This window comes from Oxyura jamaicensis, chromosome Z (assembly GCF_011077185.1).
Source record: "Oxyura jamaicensis isolate SHBP4307 breed ruddy duck chromosome Z, BPBGC_Ojam_1.0, whole genome shotgun sequence".
Classification (NCBI taxonomy): Eukaryota; Metazoa; Chordata; class Aves; order Anseriformes; family Anatidae; genus Oxyura; species Oxyura jamaicensis.
In genome coordinates this window covers 51,329,263-51,341,289 of record NC_048926.1, presented here as the reverse complement: position 1 = coordinate 51,341,289, position 12,027 = coordinate 51,329,263, and the positions used below count along the sequence as shown (strand labels likewise).

General features: G+C 46.7%; 1 long non-coding RNA gene across 1 annotated transcript; it reads left to right on the top strand.

Moving 5' to 3' along the window:
• Positions 1-4,142: 4,142 nt before the first annotated feature.
• Positions 4,143-6,655, top strand: LOC118155663. Its single transcript, XR_004745941.1, has 2 exons — positions 4,143-4,510; positions 4,616-6,655. It is a non-coding gene; the product is annotated as an uncharacterized LOC118155663 (long non-coding RNA).
• Positions 6,656-12,027: the final 5,372 nt, after the last annotated feature.

The window sequence follows — 12,027 nt, the reverse complement described above, 5'->3', positions numbered from 1 at the left end:
TTGTGGCCACCGGGTTGTCAGACTGCAGCAAGGGGAACCTGTTCATGGGACCAGCTGCTTCCCAGCATTCTCCTTCAGCCTCCATGACCAGTCCTAGCGAGTACTGAGTTGCTTCTGGCCGCTATTCCCTCTTGCCCTGCCTCCCCATGTTGTTTCAGGCCATCTTGCACAGAGTCAGGGTGTTAACTGCCAATTTGCACCTGACCAGGAAGAACAGCAAGATGCCTTCAGCCCATGACCGCTGCTGAAAAGTGAGATGGGGAATTATGAAATATAAATGCAACTGTTTTTATAGGGAATGCTAATCCAAAACTTTCAGGAAACATCAATAACTTTACTGTATAGATCAAGAGGCTTTTATCTTAAATGCTGTGCCTGGGATATGCAGGAACAGACAAAATATTGTAAACAGATTTTCTTTTTACTCTGTGCTTAGGAAAATATTGGCAAAAGGGCTTAAATTTCTAACCAGCCCATTTTCTTACCTTGGCATCTGCTTGAATTGTGTTTTAGGGTCAATGTGTGTTGCTTTTACTTTCAGTGGTGTTACTTTTTGCAGAGTATGTTCTACATAAGGTGCATTTTTCTAGAGCATAATTTGGCTGCAGAAAATATATGTGCAGTGGTTAGCATGGGATTTTTTTCCTCTAGAAAGTGAATAAAATTAGTATTATTATTATTATGTAATCAGCTAGTGCAAGATCTGTGTCTAGGCCTTCCAGCAGAGAGCAATCTGGATGCTGCAGTATGGCTGCTTATCTACCAGTAGCCGTGATCCTAAAATGTTCATGCATATGCTTACATTATGCATATGCTAAAGTCCCTGAAATAGTTAGGCTGTGTCTACATCATATTTATTATAGCAAGGCAGCGCTTCCCTTGTTACTACCTGCTGCTGGCAAGAGGCAATCGAGGACTAGAGAGCTTTTTCAGTTACAGTTTACAGTTATTTCCACATCTCCACTGTCATCCACATTTAAGACATTAGGTCTTCCAGCTGGTCACTTGCCTGATAGCACTGAAAAGCCCAGTTCCTACAGAAAAATGCCACCCAAGTTGGCTCCTCCTGGGCGTGCTGAGACTTGCCTCTGAAATTTCTGGTTTGAACTGGATCCTCCATGTGTAGTATGAGCTCTTCTCTTGGGAGGCTGGGCTTTGGGATCTGGTAAGCAAAGGCTTATCACAGTGGTAAGGCAGCTATTTCCATGCACTGTTCTTTACTTGCCAAGCATTACTCTTTCTTGAGGATGAAAAAGTGTTTAAAACAGGTACTTCTAAGAGCATTAAAGGCACTGGCATGCCAAGGTGATGGCTTTGAAACCACAGTGGCCCTTAAAACTATTAGGGCATAACAATTTCTCTTTCTTGTCTATGTCTTACTTGTTTATTCTTCTTCTGGCCTGCAGAATAATGCGAGGAATTTCTCTTGGAAACTACAAAAGGGTCCCTTGGGATAAAGTCATACCCATAATTTTTGTTAAGTTCTGATGTATGAAGGAAACCATGGCAAGAGGTACCGTGTTCAGGCACATGGCAGCTGTAAGGACTTGGCCCTTACAGCTCTTCCGTGACCCGATCTAAGCGGGGGAGCAGGGCAGCTGCGGGACGAGGCCACCGTGCTCTGGTGATGCCGTGGTGGGTAATGTCCAGGGAGCAGGGGAGAAGTGCAGGACCCACCAAGGAGCCTGCCCCAGCCACTTCCTCTCGTGAGCCACCCCCTCCTACCTCGCAGGGGTGAATTACTCATGCGTGCTGGTGGGTGGTACCCAGCCCTCTTCATAAATAAGCTGTGATGAGCTTGGAAGTCCCCTGCACCCGCCGAAAGCTGGCATAGGCGAAGCAGCTGACGGCTGGTACTGAGAACGTTTTCCCAATTAAAAGCCGGAGGAACACTCATGACCCCTCTGCAGTGACACGACTTCCAGCACTGACATCATTCCTGCTTTCAGAGTAACTTCCGCCTTTGGCACATGGATTTGTTTATAGAAACTGCTTTCAGTAATATTTGCCCCAGCAAGTGTTTTTTCTTTCTTTTTTTTTTTAAAAAAAAAAAAAATATTTTTTTTGGGGGGGTGGGCAAACACTGAACAACAACAACAACAAAACCACAAAGCTCAGGTAGGCCATAGTCCTGAATGCCCTCAATCATTTGCATGCTGCCCATGTGAGAAGCTTGTTGCTGTTGCTGGAGCTGGGCAGCAATGGAGGAGTCTTCTGAGAGTGCCTGCTGCTGCCCTAGCTTTGTCCCAGTGAAATTGGTTTAAGGACAGAGAGAAACAGATGTGAAAATCCCACCCAAAAAGGGACTGTTGTTTGTGGATGTGGATGACCCACAGCAACCACATCTATCGTGCTGATCTCCAGAGGCATTGGCTTGCTGGATCAGTGGCTGCTAGCGCTGGAGGAAAGAGCCCCGGCCTGTCACCAGAGGCACTGCCTGCAAACACACTCCTCTCCTTGGGTGTTCGGGGCCTGATCCTTCTCACCGAATTCTGTTTGCAGCTGCCCTGTGGGTCCATACCAGCAGACCCAAATCCCCACATGGGTCGGAGCACTTGCCCTGGCCATCTACATCACTTTATTGCCAGCACAGGCCCCATTGACGTGCAGGCCCACTGCCAAATCATCCTTTCCAGACAATGTCCGGGCACAGCTTGGCTGAGGGTGTCTCCTAGGGGGACATGGGGATGAGGAGAACAGCATGGCTGGGGGCATGGACGTGTGCTGTGCCATGCCACTTGCTGTAGAGACTGGAGAGGATGTGACTGACCACCGTGGAGGTGGCTGTTGGGGAGGGATTCAGGTGTTTGAAGAAACTGGACCATGAAACATGTTCTGGCAATGGGCTGCAGATGCATGTCCTGACAAATTTCAGCAAGAGCACTGGGTCAAGATCCCCTCCCACCCACCGTCAGCATCCAGAAGCTCTCTTGCATGTCCTGCCCTGGGGCTTTCACTTGCCAAAATATTTATTTCCTCTCCTCCCTGCTCCTTGCTCCCGTTAGCAAAGTTCCAGCGGACAAAGCAGAGACCATCCCAGACCTCTGTTTGACAAGTGTTTGTAGCACAGCTTTTCCAGTGGCTTACTGAGGAAAACAATCCGAGTACATTATTGTTATTATTATTTTAAAGTATCAGATGCAATCCACTACCCTCTTTTGAAGGCCCTTAATCCTCCCTAGGAGTTTTTCACTTGGGTCTCAAGTTCCTTCTGACAGTGCTTCAAGTTTGTTTGGATGCCTAACCTGGGCTGAGTTAAACTCCATGAACACTCAGAAACAATTACAGTTCCTGTCCTGAGGACCCTTTGTTCTAATTACAAAAACTCCAGGAGGCTACAACAGATCTGTCAGCTGAGGCTGGGAATACAAACTCGTTTTCTAGCTCCCCCCTAAACCTCTTTCCCCCCCTTCTTCTCTAATAATCAGGGAGGTGGGGAGGCGGAAATCTCAGCAGGAACAGATTGAAGACATTAACATTTGGTTGGATTTGTATTGTTCTTTAGTGAGACCGCAACTTATGAGGCTGTTTTAATAAATGTCTGGTCAGAGGCCAATCAAAAGCTGCCAAAATGGGTGTAGGGAAGCCTGTTTCCCACACAGTCTGCTCCTTCCCACCCCGATCATTGGAAATAAGGTCTAATAACGAAACGCCTTCATTTCCCTTCTTACCTCTTCACTCTCGGGGATTTTCCAGCCTATCATTCCTAGACAGGAGCAAACCTACTCTCCCCCTTCCCTCCTCCGCCCTCCAGGCAATCTAAGACCATCTTGTTAAACCTTAATGCAACATATGTTGAGGGCAGATGCTCATCTGGTGTAAATTATCCTGGCTCTGCTCAATGCAATGGAGCTCCAGTAACTGCGATCGGCTGAAGGCTGTACCTTTGTTTTATTTATGGTGGTGGAAGGCTGTTCCTTTTTGGGTATGGATGTGCAGAGGCTACAGGTTTCCTCTGCTTGCTTCCCACCTTTTGGGGGTGGGAGGAAGACACTGGAACAACTACATGGGTTTTCAGTCTATCTTCACCTGGAAAGTGTTATGAGACAATAAGTGCAGCAGCTCTGCTTTGTGCTGGTGAACATTTATTGCTCTACAGGTGGGTTGCGAAAGAACCTGTGTGCTGCTTCACAGATAAAGAGAGAAACCACAGCAGTGTCAGCAGGGGGAAGAATGCCTGACGTCCCCAAGGTACAGCTCCTGTTGAAAAGGCACTCGGAAGGGGGAAATCAGAGGCTTACCAGAGCAAAGCAGGCTGCCTCTCCCTGCTGGTGGGAGATGTACAGACCTCGATTCCAAACCACCGAACTAGCTGTGGCAGCAGGAGGCCCTAAGTGGGGTTTGACCCCCTTGTGCTGGCGTGCTTCTGGAGAGAAAAGGACCTTGAGGGAAATGGAGAGTCTGCAGCCTAGGGACATTTGAAAGCATGGCCAAAGGCAAATTACAGAAATTCAGTGTCATGACCAAAGCCACATAGATGATGAGCTGTGGAGAAGCTGAATGCCCTGAGGTGGAGATACCATGAACTATTGTTAGCTTCTGCTAGGAAATTAAGGCCCTGTAACACTGCCATTTACATTCACATGACTCAACAGCATCTACTTTTCTCTTTCAGGACACCTGATGGGAGAAGAGAGTCTGTTAACCTGTGGATGGGTGATTTTGGTTTTTGCTCGGCTGTCGCTGCTACTGGATGAAAAAGAATGCCACTAAAAGAAAACAACTGCAGACTTGAGCTTTGAAATTTAATTGTAACAACATGGCAAGCTATGTGTGAAGGAGAAGTTAAGAGAAATGGCTTAAAACATTGAAGATTTTGGAGTTCTTGTTGTTTTTGTAAAGGTGTGATGTGAGCAACCACTTGAAAATTTATCAGTGTGAAATGGTCAATAAGAAATAACTCTTTTTGAGGAGTTATAACTACTTACTAGTGTTAAAAATCTGGGGCCAATTAACTTTGTGTGAAACTTTAGTTCTGAAACTCCAAAGCATGTGAAACTTGCTGGGTTGTGTTTGCTGCTGAGAAGATTTGGCTGTGTGACAGCACCCAAACACACATCCCTGCCTGCCATCCTCTGAGCATGACCGTAGTACAGCAGTACTTGCCAAGTGGCTCCATGTGCTGATATGATGGCAAGTGGGTTATCCAAACCACAGCTGATGGATGTGTGCTGTGGTGGCAGGACGGGGCTCTTCCAAAGCATGGTGTCCCGAAGCTCTGTGCCACCTGGGCACAACTTGGTGCCCAGGAGCTTGGGTAGATGCTAGCTGCTGTCTCTGCCAGAAGGTGATCCATGCATTTCTGCCTCTCCATGAGGGCTTTCAGCTTTCCTGGAGGGGGAGGGATGGTGAAGCAGAAGGCAGGTCCCCCACAGCTGCGCGTACCATGGTCTGGAAGCTGATGCTGGCAGGTGTAGGCTTACATGCTACCCCTGATAGCTCCATCACCTTGGTGGCAGCAAGAAAGGGAGGGGGCCTGTGACTGTAGCACCTCAACCCACTGTAGGAAGATGTACCAAGGGACAGGTGCCAGCGCTGGAGGAGGGCTAGGGTGGTCCTGGTAGATGAATGAGTGGCTTTTACATGGCCAGCCTTGCTTCTTCTGACAGGGAGACCAGGTAGTGTGGGTTTCCCTAGCCACATAGCTTGTACTCCCACCACCAGAGCCTGAAATGGCACAGCCCTGTGACACTGGCATGGCTGGGGTCTTGCCTTCCCCCACCAGCCTCTGAAACCTTGGCAGCACCTGGGGAGGCTGGAGGGACCCAGAAGTTTAGCCATTTTTCAAAAAAGCTGGGAATTGCTTCAGGAGGCTACAGCATGAACACCACGTCAGGCATTCGTAATTCCAGGTGTCTGCTCTCAGCAGGTTGAATTATCCATTGGGCTGCCATGGCTTCCCCCTGCTTCTTGGTCTTCAAAATAGACCATCTTGGTCTATTGCTGATGTGGGAAGAGTTGGAGATGTGATTACCTCTCCTCTCTAGGCAAATCAGCAAGGAAAAGAAAGTAAGGAATCAGGTCCCATCCAGCAGATTTATGCTTAGGATATGTGAAAGTGACTCATGAGATGTTCCTCTGATGCTGGGGAGCAGACTGATATGTAGCAGGGCAGGGTGACACCCCCGCTCTGCCTCTTATGCCCAGACGTGCAAAATTGTGTTCCCAGTGAAATTGGAAGGAATTTAAGTGCATAATTGGGCATCAGGCTTTTGCTCTTCCTCCTGTGCAGCTCCATATTTATATAAAGTGGGGATAATATTTCCCTGTGTAATAAAGGGTTTACAAGATCAAAGTCCATTTGATGTGAGGGGTTCTCAAATACCCTGTTGTTAAATATTAATGATTGTAGAAGTATTTATGTGGAGGGCTGCTTTTGAGGGTGAAAATTGAGGCTTGAGATGTTCCTCTCTCTAGTCAGTTTTTCATGATTGTTTCAGTATTTCACTCATCTTGAAAGAATAAACCTAGAAAATATGACAGTAAAACTACAGGCACTTTAAATAAAACAAAATAAAATAAAAATATGAAAGCCCAGGCAGGTGTAGCCCCTTACAAACACCCTTAAACTTTTTATTTTCTTAATTCCTTGAAATAAACCCACACGATTGCATAAGCAATAAACAAAGCATAAGTCTGTGTCCAGCAATTGTCACAACTTCTCCAGTCTGGGTTCTTGTTACATGGGGTCCTGCAGATTGCAGAAGGGGCAGTTCTGAGGTAAAGTGAAGAGAGCTGATTTGTTCTCTGGCTAACATTTAACATTGCTCTCAGGAGAAACCGTCTCAGCAACAATCTCTATCTCTTGTCAAGTTTTATATCTGATTTTCCCCTGTAAGAGGAGCAGGGCCTTCCTTCCAGGCCTTCCTTCCAGGCCCTCCTGACAATCCCAGCTGAGGGAGTGGGGACAGGTGGTGATATGGGCTGGCATGGCAAAAAGGTTCCTCTCTGAAACACAGGAGTAACCAAACTGAGCCATCCTCTGCAGTGTCCTTGGCTTCTCCTCCTGCACTGCCCTAGCCCCCAGGGGGCAAAGGAAAGCTGAAGCTACTCCGGTTTGGACATCTGTTTTAAAGGAGGGCTGGCACTGCTGTCCTTACATAAAATAATTATATATATATAAAATTGTGACTCCCAAAAGAACAAAATATGAAAGAAGCTGCCATTTCTTCTCCAGCCTTGTGGGCTGGATGCTCTTTTCGTTTAATTACTTTTAATCAGCAAACGAGATGTGCATTGTGCTCATCACCCACGCTTGCGATTTGGAGAGGAGAGCCTGGTGAGGCTGGGAAGGAATGTGGTGCTGTCCCAGCTGCTCCTTCCTGGGTGCTGAGCATTGTTCCCCAGTACTACACCCTGCAAAACCCCAACGTGTGCTGGTGTGCACCCGGTGCACAGCAAGCCCCCAGCAGACACTCTGGGTAATTTGGAGGAAGCGTGTTGTACAGCGGGGATAGTTGCTGCCTTTTTTTAAAAAAAATACCTGCTGGGCTAGAATCAGCGTGCTAAAAGAGATGAGAAAGCTCACTAATTCTCTGTCCTTTTTGTATTTTTTTTTTATTCTATTTATTTTTTTTTTCTTCTGGGCGTCCCTAGGGCCTGGCTGTTTCGGCAGGGCTGCCAGGCATGTATCTGCAGTTGCATCATGCTCAGCGCTACTCGGGCCGGGGCCGGTGCTCTCGGCGGCTGACCAGGCTCACTCTGCTTGCAATGGGATTCCACAGCCGGCCTTAAATATCCCGGTTATTTTTATCTTCCTACGTAATGCAGCCATGGGCCGTCCCACCGGTGGCAGGGCAACAGCTACACAATGTTTCCCTTTAGTCGGGAAGGGAAATGGAAAGAGGCCAGGCTTCCTGATCACATGGTGCCTGAAGTCAATGAAGAAAATTAGGAAAAAAAAAAAAAAAAAAAAAGCCCTCCTCCCTCCCACTTTTTTTTTTTTTTCTTTTGTAACAAGCTGGTCCAGCTTAACCCTTGGCACAAAACATGTCTAAGAGAGAGCAGCCTGTCGGGATGCAAGCCAGGAAAGCATCAGGGGAAAGAAAAAAAAAAAAAAAAAAAGCAGAAAACCAGAACATAAACACAAGATTGCTGCGGTAATTGGTGGCTCTGAAAAGCACTAAGGAAATGTGAGGCTTGTATGAAACATCAGCAGACAAGAAGCGGGGTGATGTCAGACGGCCTTCCAGGATTAGAAACCCTTAAAAGCTCCCGAGCACGGAGCTGCCTGAGAAAAACGCAGCAGCTCTCCAGAGTGGAAGGAACCGAGAAGGACAAGTTGTGTTAAAAACCTAACTCGACCATTCACGTTCTCCCTGAGGGAGAAGGGAAGAAAGTGGGGTGGACAAATGTACAACCTGTCCTTTCATTACGCGACTGAGTATTTTTTTTCTTTTCATCTCACCGCATCTTTTAAGAGGTTTAAGCATCCGAAAATGTGAAAGCATACACAATGTGTACAAACTGGGGCAGCAGATCTTTGGCTGGAGCGTGTCCACGTTGCTTCTCTGGCTTGAGATGTTTCTGACAGCTCTGAAATCAGCTTTCTGTGTTCCCCAATGTTCCCTGTGTGTGTACAAAATGTTCACAGAGAGATGGAGCACATAAACATCTTGCTATTTATTAAACATCTTTCACTAGTAAAATTGAGGAAGCCATGATCAGTCTTCAAAGTGAAAACTTGTTAATTGCTCCTAAACTCATTGTTTTTTCTCTGCTCAGTGTGTGTGTGTATGTGTACAAGGAAGGTGTATGACTCCCCTCCCCTCCGCACTCACACCTTCCCCACTCTATATTTCTGGAGAATTGGAGAATTTAAGATTAAATTTTATTTCATGCAACTAATATGACACATCTTGCTACCTTGGGACAGGCTCATCTCAGAGAAAAGTGTACTAAACACCAGGTATTTTTTCTTGCTTAGGAAAAGCACAAGTCCCTGGTCTTTGGTTTATGTCTGATGGCAGTGGATGGAGACTCAGGGTGCATCTCACTCGGGCATCCACAATAGGGCAAAATCACTCCCAGCCAGGGAAGCCCTGCATTGGGAAGGCAATGAGCACACGGGGCTGCTGCTTGGACCCTCTGCTCCCATCCGCTCGTGCTGCAGCGTGCCAGGACAGCTCATGTGCAGCTGAGCAAAGATGCTGCCTCCTGGTCTGCTTCGTCACCCACCTCTGCTCCCCAACACAGCCCTACCAGTCCCCATGGGGAGACCTGGGAGGACTAAGCCCTGCTGCTGGCCACTGGTGGAAGGTAGCATGGGGCTGAGTGTGGCTCTGTGCAGGCTGGAGGGAGCGAGGGAGGCTTTCAGATTGCTCCCTGCACAGCCCCGGGCACCCTCCGCCTTCTGCCACATCCCCATACGTCGAGAGAAGATAACGCTTCACTGCTGGATTGTGAACAGATGGAGTGCTTTTCCTCGGCAACCTCTCCTTCGTGGTTGGAAACCACATGCCGTAATGGTTTTAAAACATGTGGGAACCTGGGACAAACAAGATGAATTTGCTACTAACAGACAGCAATAATCAAAAAGTCTCCCCATTTCATGTTTCTTACCCCATTCCCAAATAAATAGGTGGCTCTGTTCCAAGTCATTTGATGAGAGTACTTCACAAAGCAAACATGCTTCACAGCTAGTGTTTCCCAGAGACATCTCCTTAATTGCTACAGATGTTTTGCTTAATTCTCCAATATTTTTTTTATTATGTTATTTTAGAAGATTTAAAGGAAAAAAAAAAAAGAAGAGAAAGGAAGAGTGAAAGATAAAGGAAAGGAAAGAAAGACAGGAAGATAAAGGAAGGCAAAGAATGGAAAGGAACAAAAAGAAAGGAGATAAGGAAGGAAATGAAGGAGAAAAAAAAACAAAAGGAGAAAATAAAGAAAATAGAAAAAAAGTAGAAAGAAGAAAGAAAGAAAAGGAAAAGAAGCAAGGAAAGAAGAAAGAAAAAATGTGTGAAAAGAATAAGCATGACAGAAGAAAAACAGGGCTTTTAGGATGCAAATATGAAAATATCGAGGGGTTCAACACAAACATCTCATTACCCCAAATTAAGTCAATACAACTATAATAGAAGAAAGATCAGAGAGAAGGCAATTGTAGTCGCAATAATGCTGGAGCCAAGCAGAAAGAGGCTTTGAACAGAGGTACAAAAAAAACAAAAACAAAAACAAAAAAAAAAAAAAAAACAACAAAAAAAAACCACTCTCCCACACATTATTTGTTGTTCCTACTTCTTTTGGCTTCTTTCCTCAGGGGAAAATAGAAATACAATACCAGACATGATATACTTATTAAAGGAAAAAAAAAAAAAAAGGAAAAGAAAAAGAAAGAAAGCAGGAGAGTTTTCTAGCAACTCCCTTAAAAAACAAATGGTGCGAGGCAAGCACTACCAAGAGGAAACACGTATCTTGTGGGGCAGTGCCAGGGTGGGGGACGGTGTGGAGTCGTCCTCCCTGGCAGCAGGCTCTGGGGAGGATGCCGCCTCCCTCCTGCGGTTTTTGGGGATGCAGGCAGAGAGAGGGGAGCTGCTGCCCGTGTCCGTGCAGATGCCGGTGGCCTTGCCAGAGAGCCTGCCTACCGCCCTGCCGCCGGAGGATATCAAAACGCTTCGCACGCATTAATTGAATAAGCCTCCTAACTCCCCTGTGATGTAAATATTATTACAACTGGAATAACAAAGGCGCAGACCGGCTAAGTGACTTCGCCCGCAATTGTAGAGCAAATCGGTGTCAGAGCAGGACTGGAATATGGGTCTCCTCTCTGCTCCAGACAGTGCTGTAACCACAAAACCAGCCCGCATTGTCCTCTGGGTTGTCTTTACTCTCTTTCGGCTGGAACGCTGCAGACGTTTCCGAGCTGCTTGCAAAAGCAAAACAGATGTCACATCTATTGGCCCCATCTCTGTCCTTATTCATCATCACAGGAGCTATTGCTGAGATCATACGGCATGCTTTCTGTCCCGTGTGTGTGCAGGTGGAGGGAGGGCACTGCTGGAGCCCGAGGAGGCAGACCACCAGCAGCATCAGATGAGGTCAAGGCATCAAGCAGTTTAGGCTACATTAATGTGGGATAGTGTGGGGAAACCCTCCTTTCTACTCATATTTGTGCATGTCCCTGCAACTCCCAGATGTGTGTCCCACATCTTGGGAGCAGCTGAAACTGTTCCTGAGGAGAGGAACATGAATATGAATAGGAGTGGAGAGGCAGAAATCCCACTGTAACCAAGAATGAAGAACTCACATGCATGGATAAATCCAGAGCTCAAGTGATTTGTGCAGGTCTTCCAGAGAGAGGCCAGGTTTCACCTGGTGGGCTACTGCTCTGCCCAGTTTTTCACAGTTTTATGGGGAAGGAATTGTCCTGTGCATGGTGCTTGCCTGTTGTTCTCCATGACTGTGAAAGAAAAGAAGACCCAGAAAAATAAATCAGAATTGGCATTGCATGGGATGGCTCTGTCATCTGGACACAAACACGTCAGTACAGTTTCTTCTTCTTTTGGTCATGTCTCTGTGTTCAGCTGTGATGTGTCAGCAGGTATTCCCATAACATGTGTGCAACAAGCACCCCAGTTCATCAGCTCCTCCATCCACCAAAGCCAGTGGGAATTTCAAATGCTGTAGGGAGAAGCCAACCAAACCAACATGGGACAAACTCTGCATCAGAGATGTGCTTCCCATTGAAGCAGGTACTGAAGCTCAGATATTTCCACTGTAGGGCTGAGGACAGATAAATTTATCTCCATATGAGATTGGCTTAGCACATAGCCTAAAGTCAACGCTGTTGGACGGGATGCACTATTTAGGTTCTGCCACATCCTCTGCAGCTCTCCCAGTGTTTGGGGCAGTAAGCCAAAGTGGATCCATCCATTGCTGCCAACAAAAGACAGATTGAGCCCTTAGCAGGGTTAGTGAAGTCTTGTTCTGAAGTCGAGTCTGCTGCCTGAAAATCAATGTACACTGTGAGCTGATGCTGGAAAAGGAGCTGTGCAATAGCTGTTCCAAGTTCAACTAACTCAAAGTCAG